This window comes from Ursus maritimus, unplaced genomic scaffold, assembly GCF_017311325.1.
Source record: "Ursus maritimus isolate PB19 unplaced genomic scaffold, ASM1731132v1 scaffold_3, whole genome shotgun sequence".
Taxonomy (NCBI): Eukaryota; Metazoa; Chordata; class Mammalia; order Carnivora; family Ursidae; genus Ursus; species Ursus maritimus.
In genome coordinates, this window is record NW_024425563.1 from 15,295,182 (window position 1) to 15,303,936 (window position 8,755).

At 37.7% G+C, this 8,755-nt stretch overlaps 1 long non-coding RNA gene across 1 annotated transcript; it reads left to right on the plus strand.

Annotated features, from left to right (window-relative positions):
- The first annotated feature begins 200 nt into the window (after positions 1-200).
- On the plus strand, positions 201-7,790 carry LOC121105922. Its single transcript, XR_005838662.1, has 3 exons — positions 201-621; positions 3,040-3,138; positions 7,722-7,790. It is a non-coding gene; the product is annotated as an uncharacterized LOC121105922 (long non-coding RNA).
- The last annotated feature ends 965 nt before the right edge of the window (positions 7,791-8,755 follow it).

Sequence of the window (8,755 nt, forward strand, 5' to 3'; positions counted from 1 at the left end):
CTCTTTTTTAATGCCCCACAACCATCTGTCCCGTATTTTCTAGAACAGACCTGGTTTTAATATCCTTTCCAATCATCTCCATAAACTTGTACAATTCTCTAGGAATTCAAATATTTTGAATATTTTGGCAAGTGGGAAGTGACTAAATCAAGTTAGTATCCATTAAAATAAAAACATACATACACCAACAATAGGAAAAGGTGGGAAGTCACAAGTGACAGAGAATTACAGGCTTAAGGAACACCTTGATTTACAGGAGCTCATGTGTGCCTGTGAGGTATCTACCCAGGAGTCGCATCATGGATCCAAGGGCTATGGAGAATGAGCACAAATTCTGTTCAGCACCCCAAATCCCAGGACACAAATAAACATGGCTCCACCTCTGTAAGTTGCTCCGTTTCCGCCCATCTGTTCTGATAATTGCTTTTCCTTCCTCATTGTAGTTTCCAGGGTCTGGACAGGCTTATCCTGTTTCCTCCGGATGCTCTTTTTGTTTGGAGTCAGTTCCTGATTCTTCTTCCTGTTCGCTCTCATCCGCTCTTGTACAGCCTCTCCGTAGCGCTGGAGGCTACTCACACAGGACGCGCTAAGCAGGATTCCAACAACCAACCCGACATTTTGGTATGATGGCGGGAATACTCTGGCACTTGACTTTAATATGATCGGTATTTTTGGTACCGTTACACACACAAACCTTCAGGAAATTAAGAAGAACGCGGTGGACTGGGGGAGTGGCTAAGTGCTTTAAACTAATACTAAGGTACTTAAGGTGTGCGGCTATGTACAGACAACAACCGATAAAATTCTGCTTGAAAAATCAACGAAACATGAGAGAGCATGTAGTTTTGTGTTGGTGTTGGGGCAGTAGGGTGGCTAGGATATATTTCTCTGAAGTGTCAGCTCTACAGTTGTGAGCTAGAAGAGAAGGAATCAAAGCTGGGGGAAGTTGTTAGCAAAAATCTGACTCACTCACAGGAAAAAAGGGGACTCATTAACAGATCTGGGGATGGATGGGAGGAATCACCATAAGAGATCAAGTGCAAATAGAGGAAGTTGGGAGACGATTCTCCAAGAGTTTCTGCATTTCCGCACAGCTTGCAACCAGGGCACTGATGGCCTTGTGTTCTGAACTGTGTTTTCAGGGATGTTTCTATAGCAAATTACCTTGGAAGATATAGTGTCCCTTCAGAACAAAAGACAAGTGGGCTTACTGTCTAGTGTAGTAAAAATAATGTTTGCTACTATAGCAAAGGACACGTGTTTACAATCCTGTGGTGCATTGTAAAAAAAAAAAAAAAATCGTATTTCCCCGACTTAAGGTAACTTTCCTGTAAAAGAACCCACGGCGTGTGTAGGTGTAAACTGAACTTTGTTCGGTTTTGTGGACTGCGTCACCCCATGGGAATTGGGACATGGGGAAATGGTGCAAAAGTACTATTATTCTGGCTACTGCACTAGCCATGAGTACTAGACTGCCTTCCATTTCCTATCCAGGAGTCTCATATCTTCTACCAATATCCATGAAACTGTGGCAGGCTAACCAGATATCACGTACGGTAAAAATCTCAGATCCTCGAAAGTTCTTGATAAGGATCCAAGCTCAAGTATTTTGATTATTGGGCACCTGGTCCTGGGGAATTGCTGTGTGGGGTGGAAATGCTGGACATGGAGCCAGAGGATTTCACAGTTTTCATTTCAAGCCAAAGAAGAGCAGTTCTCAAGTCCAATCCCTCATGCAGTGGAACCACCAGAGTAGGCAAGTGCCGGTTTTCTAACTGGGATTTGGCAGTGATATGTGGTCTTGGGGCAACTATGTTGAGAAATCCTACGTACCCGAGAAATCGGGGTAGAAGAGATCAGGTGGCTTCTCAGGCTTCTTCATGGAGAATCAGAGGTGCTGCTGTCCTACAGCGCCATAGAAATTCTTGGCACTTCGGTTTGTGGAGCCTTCTGATTTCAGCTGCAGGCTCTACGTGGGCCCTACATGGTTTCTTAGGAGGAGGGTGGATCAAACTGTCGATTGCTGAGTGCTTCATTGTGCAGAGCGAATATGAAACAGGAGCTTATCATCAGACACTAGAGTGGGAATTGGCAAACTTGTTCTTAAGGGGCCAGGTAGTAAATATTTTAGTCCTTGTGGGCCATGCAATCTCTGTAGCAAGTATAGAAGGCTGCTATTCTAGAAAACAAACAAACAAACAAACAAATAAATAAACTGCTATTACAGAGCAAAAGCAGCCGTAGACAATACCAATGGGCGTGGCTATATTCTGACACAACTTCACTTACAGAAATAGGGAGCAGCTGGATTGGGGCTGTGGGTGGTAGTTTAATGACTCTTGCACTGGAGGACTGCTGTATACAGGCTGACTTCATTAGTGTGTGACCTCAGCAGTGCCTCAAGACCCTGAGCTCAGAAGGGCCCTGCACTTGGTTTGATGCTCGCTGTCACTGTCTTGAAATTCTTAATAGTTTTTAAGCAAGGGTCTCCACGTTTTCATTTTGCAGTCAGCCCGAAGTACTAGTACTGGTCATAAACGATCTTTCTGCTCTCCTATCACTGTAGTCTGAACAAAAACAAATGACTCTGAGATGGGGAATGTAAAATGATGAGATGAGGTCAGATGTAAGCTATCAGATGTGTGCCAGAGGTGTCTCAGAGATAAAATGTTTCCCAGTGCAGAAGCAAGTAAAGTAAGACTATGTCTCTCATCTTATCAATAATATTGGCATATATAAAGAAAGGATGGGTCTGTTTGAAGAATGGCTATTTAGTGATCCATTAGGCAATATAAGATTTCAATGTGCAGTATGAATCTGTTACTGAATTATTGAGCTTTCTGCCAACGGGTATCAAAAACATACCACTTCTTGCCCTGATTCGAAGTGCCATAATTTCAATTATAATAGTTTCTCACACATTTCTCTCTAAGAATTCAGCATTGAGCTGGTCAGAATAGCCAGTCATCTTGCCAGTTTAATTTCTCACTGTAGTGAAATACATTGGTAATGTTGTTTACATATCTTCTGTTACTTTAGTGAGCCTGGACTTGGGGCAAATTGTCAAGATTAGTTCATCTGAAGACCCGTCGTGAAAGTGATGACTGCAGCAAGGCAAATAGCATTTCGGCAAGCCAGGTACTGGTCCATATCCTCTTCTTCCCCACGTACCTTCTTTTGGTTTCACCATGGACTTTACGCAGGCACTGATAATCCATTAAAAACACTTATACAGGGAAGTTCTCATTGAGTCTTGATCTTGGGATAGTTTGAAAGAAGGGATGAATGGAGACAGACTGGTGGAGTCGAGTGAGAAAAGAAATTAAGGAGGGGGAAGTGGGAGAGGGATGATCAGAAACATTCCATTATATCTGGGTCTGACAGTTCACAAGAAATCTGTAAGAGTTAGCCTGTCTACTCAGCCAAGCCATAGAGCATAAGGATTACCTCTCACAGACCCTCATCTCATCAAATGATCGGTGTGAAGACAGAATGAAAGATAATCTTTTTCATATGTGGTGAGTTGGCCCAAGGGCAGTTAAGAGCTAGAACAGCACATTTTAATTATGAGGAATGTTTGCTTACAGATATTTGATTACTATTAAATACATTCCATAAAGTCATTGTTTAAGTGTTAAAAAAAATTTCCTTTTGATTTTAATAGCTGCAAAATTCTGCTAAAGAAATCGGAAAAATCTACTAAAATCCAAGCTTGGGTAAATGAGATATGGAAAAATAGGATACAAGAAAGATGTACCATAAATGAAAACACATTTGTAATTTAAGTATGTCATTTTTTTTTTTAGAATATAGGATGACTTCTATAAAAAATAAAAAACTCAAAGTGAATTTAAAAATAAGCTATAAAAGCCAAACGGTGATTTATTAACAGTGATATATCAGAGAATAAAATGAACTATAAATATCTAGGACAAAATGATTGGTAAAGATATTTATGTAAAGCAATCTTCAGTGCATGTTTTTTTGTTGCTAAAAAAATGCTTTATAATAGAAGGGTCTAAAAATTGCTTATTGATTACCTACACTGTGTGAAGGACTATTTTAGGGGAATTAGAGTATCCATATTATGTTATGACATAGTCTTTCCCTCAAGCTTGGAATCTAGTTGAGGGAAAAAAGCACACATAAAAATGTAATGAATCTTATGCGATACCAGACATAGAAGTCATAAAAACCAGTGTCGATGAAATTTTAGTTCTTAGAACATTTTTATGCAAATAAAACTAAATATAAACAAAATTTTAAAAACACAAGGGACTGCCTGGAAGGAAAGATGTTTCCTCTACCTTTTAAAATTTATTTCTGGACCCTTTCAAATTAAACTAACAGAAGATTGGTAGGTGTAAAGGTGCACAATTTTTATTAATATTTACATGCACGGGGGTTCACAGGAAAGAAATGAAACTCAAAGAAATGCTTAGACTCATCAACTCATACACCCTTTTAACAAAGGAAAGAGGTTTTGGACTTCAAGTGATAATAAATAATGGGAAAATGACTAGGAAATATATGATGGATCTAATGAAATGTAAGGGCTATTTTAGTCAAGTCTGTTTATGCAAACTCACGGTGGTGTGGACTTCCTGTCTTCAATAATAAGAGTCTCCTTGGAGAAGGTTGGGGCTACCTTCCTCAAAGGGAAATTTATGTACTGCTTTCAGGCAGATAAGGAGAGGGTAGAGAACTCTTCCTGCACCTGTTGATTCTCATTTGCCCTCAGTGCAAAATAATCCTCAGGGACAAGAGGCTTTTATTTTGAGGTGACTCCTTCAGGTCAAGACAGCCTATGCAGATGGCCACGTTTATTATTTGTGATAGGAATATCGAGAGGGAAGATTGCTCTCTGGGCTTCACAGATGCAGAAAACTTCCTCAGGAAGCAATGACAAATTCTGCTATCTCTTATTGTGAAATTTTGAAATAGCTTTATATGTTTTTACCGATTATGAAATAAGACACACTGCTTAAAATGGAAAATCAAGAAAATCTAGAAAGAACAACTCTATCAACCAGAGATACCATCGCTGTGAACATTTTTCTATGTTACTTTCTAACCTTTTTTTTTTTTTTTTTTTTGGAATATTTAACAACATGTAGCAGGGACAGCAGAAAATTCTTTTTATACGCCAAGTCAAATTAGTAGGTACTGGAGCACAGAATGGAGAAGGCTACTAAAGCTCAGTCCGGTCTTTGCTCCTTCATGACAAAAAAATGCATAAAATTCATTGTCAAGTCCCCGTTTTGGATGATTGCTGAGAGGAGAATGGCAATTTCTTCTACTCTTTGTTAGAAATATCTCGATTACATTTTAAACGGCTTTATTCAGATGTAATTCACATACTATACAATTGACCCACTTAAAATATATCGATTCAGTGGTTTTTAGTGTATTTATAGAGTTGTACAACCATCACCATGGTCTAAGTGTAGAGCACTTTTACCAAGCAAAACAGAAACCCGTACCTTTGAACAGCCACTGGCCCCACCAGACCCCCGCAGGAACTAATCTACTTTCTGTCTCTATGGGTTTTCCTATTCTGGACCTTTCATATAAATGGAATTATACATTACATGGTCTCTTGTGACTGGCTTCTTTTACCTAGCATAATGTTTTTGAAGTTTATCCACATTGTAGCTATACTTCATTTCTTCTTATAGATGAACGATATTCCATTGTATGGGAATATCGTATTTTATTTATCCATTCATCGACTGACACGCATTTGGGAGATTTCCATTTTTTGACTATTAAGAATAATGCTGCCATGAATACTTTTGGATAAGTTTTTGTGTGGACATATATTTTCATTCATCTTGATAGATATCTAAGAGTGAAATTGCTGGGTCATATGGTAACTCTGTGTTTAACATTTTGAGGAAGTGCCAGACCATTGTCCAAAGGAATTGGGCCATTTTACATTTACACCAACAACGTGTGAGGGATTCGCTTTCTCCACATCTTTGCCAAAACTTCTTACTGTCTCTCGTTTTTGTTATAGCCATCTTACTGGATGTGTATGGTTTTGATTTGCATTTCCCTGATAAATAATGATGCCAAGCATCTTTTCAGGTACTTATCAGCCATTTGTATATGTCCTTTGGAAAAAATGTCTCTCAGATACTTTGCCCATTTTTAATTGGATTATTTGTCTTTTTATTATTGAGTCATAAAGGTTTTTTATATATTCTGGATACAAGGCTTTATCTGATGTGTGATTTATAAATATTTTCTCTCTTCTGTGAGTTATCTTTTCCCTTTCGCGATGTGTCCATAGTAGCACAAATGTTTTCAGTTTTGATGAATTTACCTCTTTTTTGTTGTTATTGCTGGTAATTTTGGTGTCATATCTGAAAAGCATTTGCCTAATGTAAGATCCACAAAGATTTGTCCCTAGGTTTTCTTATAACAGTTTTATAGTTTTCTTTTTAAAAAGATTTTGTTTATTTATTTAAGAGAGAGAGACAGAGATAGGAAGAGAGAAAGCAAGAGAGGGCATAAGCAGGAGAAAAGGGAGAAGCAGGTTTTCCACTGAGCAGGGAGCCCAATGTGGGGCTTGATCCCAGGACCCTGGGCAGATGCTTAACCCACTGAGCCACCTAGGGGCCCCAACAGTTTTATAGTTTTAGCTCTTGTATTTAGGCGCTCACAATTAAGACAGTGTGGTACTGCCATAAGGATGGACATGTAGATAAATGGACTAGAACTGAGAGTCCAGAAGTGATCAGTGATGATCAATGAATTTTCAAAAGGATGCCAAAATAATCCATTGTAGAAAACAGATTTTTCAATAAATGGTGCTGAGACAACTGGACATTTACATACAGTAGAATGAATTTGAACTTCTTCCTTATACCATATAAAAAATTAACACAAAATGAATTATACACCATTAAAAAAATCTTCTATTTTTGTATATGGAGGCGTCATACAATCCCTTATCATAAACACATTTTTACGACATTAAGTAAGAAGTGTAAGTTTTTACTACTATAAGTAAAGATCTTTTTTTTTTTTTAAAGATTTTATTTATTTATTTGACAGAGATAGGAACAGCCAGTGAGAGAGGGAACACAAGCAGGGGGAGTGGGAGAGGAAGAAGCAGGCTCATAGCGGAGGAGCCTGATGTGGGGCTCGATCCCAGAACGCCGGGATCACGCCCTGATCCGAAGGCAGACGCTTAACCGCTGTGCCACCCAGGCGCCCCAGTAAAGATCTTTTTTATAAACCTTTGCATTCATTTCTGATTATTTCTTTGAGGTATATTTCTCAAAATAGAATTGTTGGGGGGGTGCCTGGCTGGCTCAGTTGAAAGAGCATGCAACTTTTGATCTCAGGGTAGTGAGTTCGAGCCCAACAATGGGTGTAGAGATTACTTAAATTATTAAAGCTAAAAAAAAATAGAATTGTTGGGTGAAGCAATTTATTCATTTTAAATATATATTAATAAATTGGTAAATCAATTTCAGTGATTGCATAATAGGCTCAATCATTTATTATAATGCATTTTCTTGATAATTTCCATACCTAGCATTTCCCAATACACAATAAATAGTAAAGAAATATTTATTGATGAAAAAATGAATTGCACTCCTATGGAACAGTTTAGTTGCTTCCAATTTTTTTACTATGTTTTATAAATAGTATTGAAATGCATATACTTGTACATCAATCTCTTCAACATCTCTCATTAATTTTTTCAGGATATATTCCTAGCACTGGAGTTTTTTGTGAAAGAGCACAAGAATCTCTTCCTATGTACTGCTTTCTGAGTAAGTTCTATTTTAACTAAAGAATTCTGGAGAACTCAGCTTTAGTAGTCTTCCTTTTTCCTTCAAATTATTTAAATTTGTTTACCTTAATTTAAATTAGTTACCTTAATTTTTTAAAATTTTTAACAAATTAAAATGTGTTTATCTTTATTTGCTTCTTTTGACCTTCGTTAGGTTTGCTTTCGTTAATTTTTTCTGATAATTTAGTTATGTGTAGCTGTGAAACTTTTATTTACATTTGTCATAAAAGAAGTAACCTAAATATACCAACTAATTTACTCTTAGTAGTGAGATTCTACAAGAAAAGAGAATGGTTAAATAAATGTCTAATCATCCTTAGATTAGATGAGAGAAAAAGAATGCTTAAAGATCATCAGAATATTAATTGATAGTCAACTGATTAGATGAATACTTAGTTTTTCAGAAGATGTCTTTAATTCCATTGGGTTTATTAGACTTACGAATGTCTTTCTAAAAGAAGATTTATGGAGTAGAAATAAAAGTCTGATTGACCTGGAGCCTGGATCAACTTTGGGAAATTTTTTCTTTATCTCTTTACACTAACAACAAAGTGGCAGAAAGAGAAATTAAGAAAATGATCCAATTTGCAGTTGCATCAAAAAGAGTAAGATATCGGGGCACCTGGGTGGCGCAGTTGTTAAGCGTCTGTCTTCGGCTCAGGGCGCGATCCCGGGGTTATGGGATCAAGCCCCACATCAGGCTCCTCTGCTATGAGCCTGCTTCTTCCTCTCCCACTCCCCCTGCTTGTGTTCCCTCTCTCGCTGGCTGTCTCTATCTCTGTCAAATAAATAAATAAAATCTTTAAAAAAAAAAAGAGTAAGATATCTAGGTATAGACTTAACTAAGGAGGTGAAAGACCTCTACTGTGAAAACTGTAAGACACGGATGAAAGGGATTGAAGATGACACAAACAAATGGAAAGATATGTCATGCTCATGGATTGA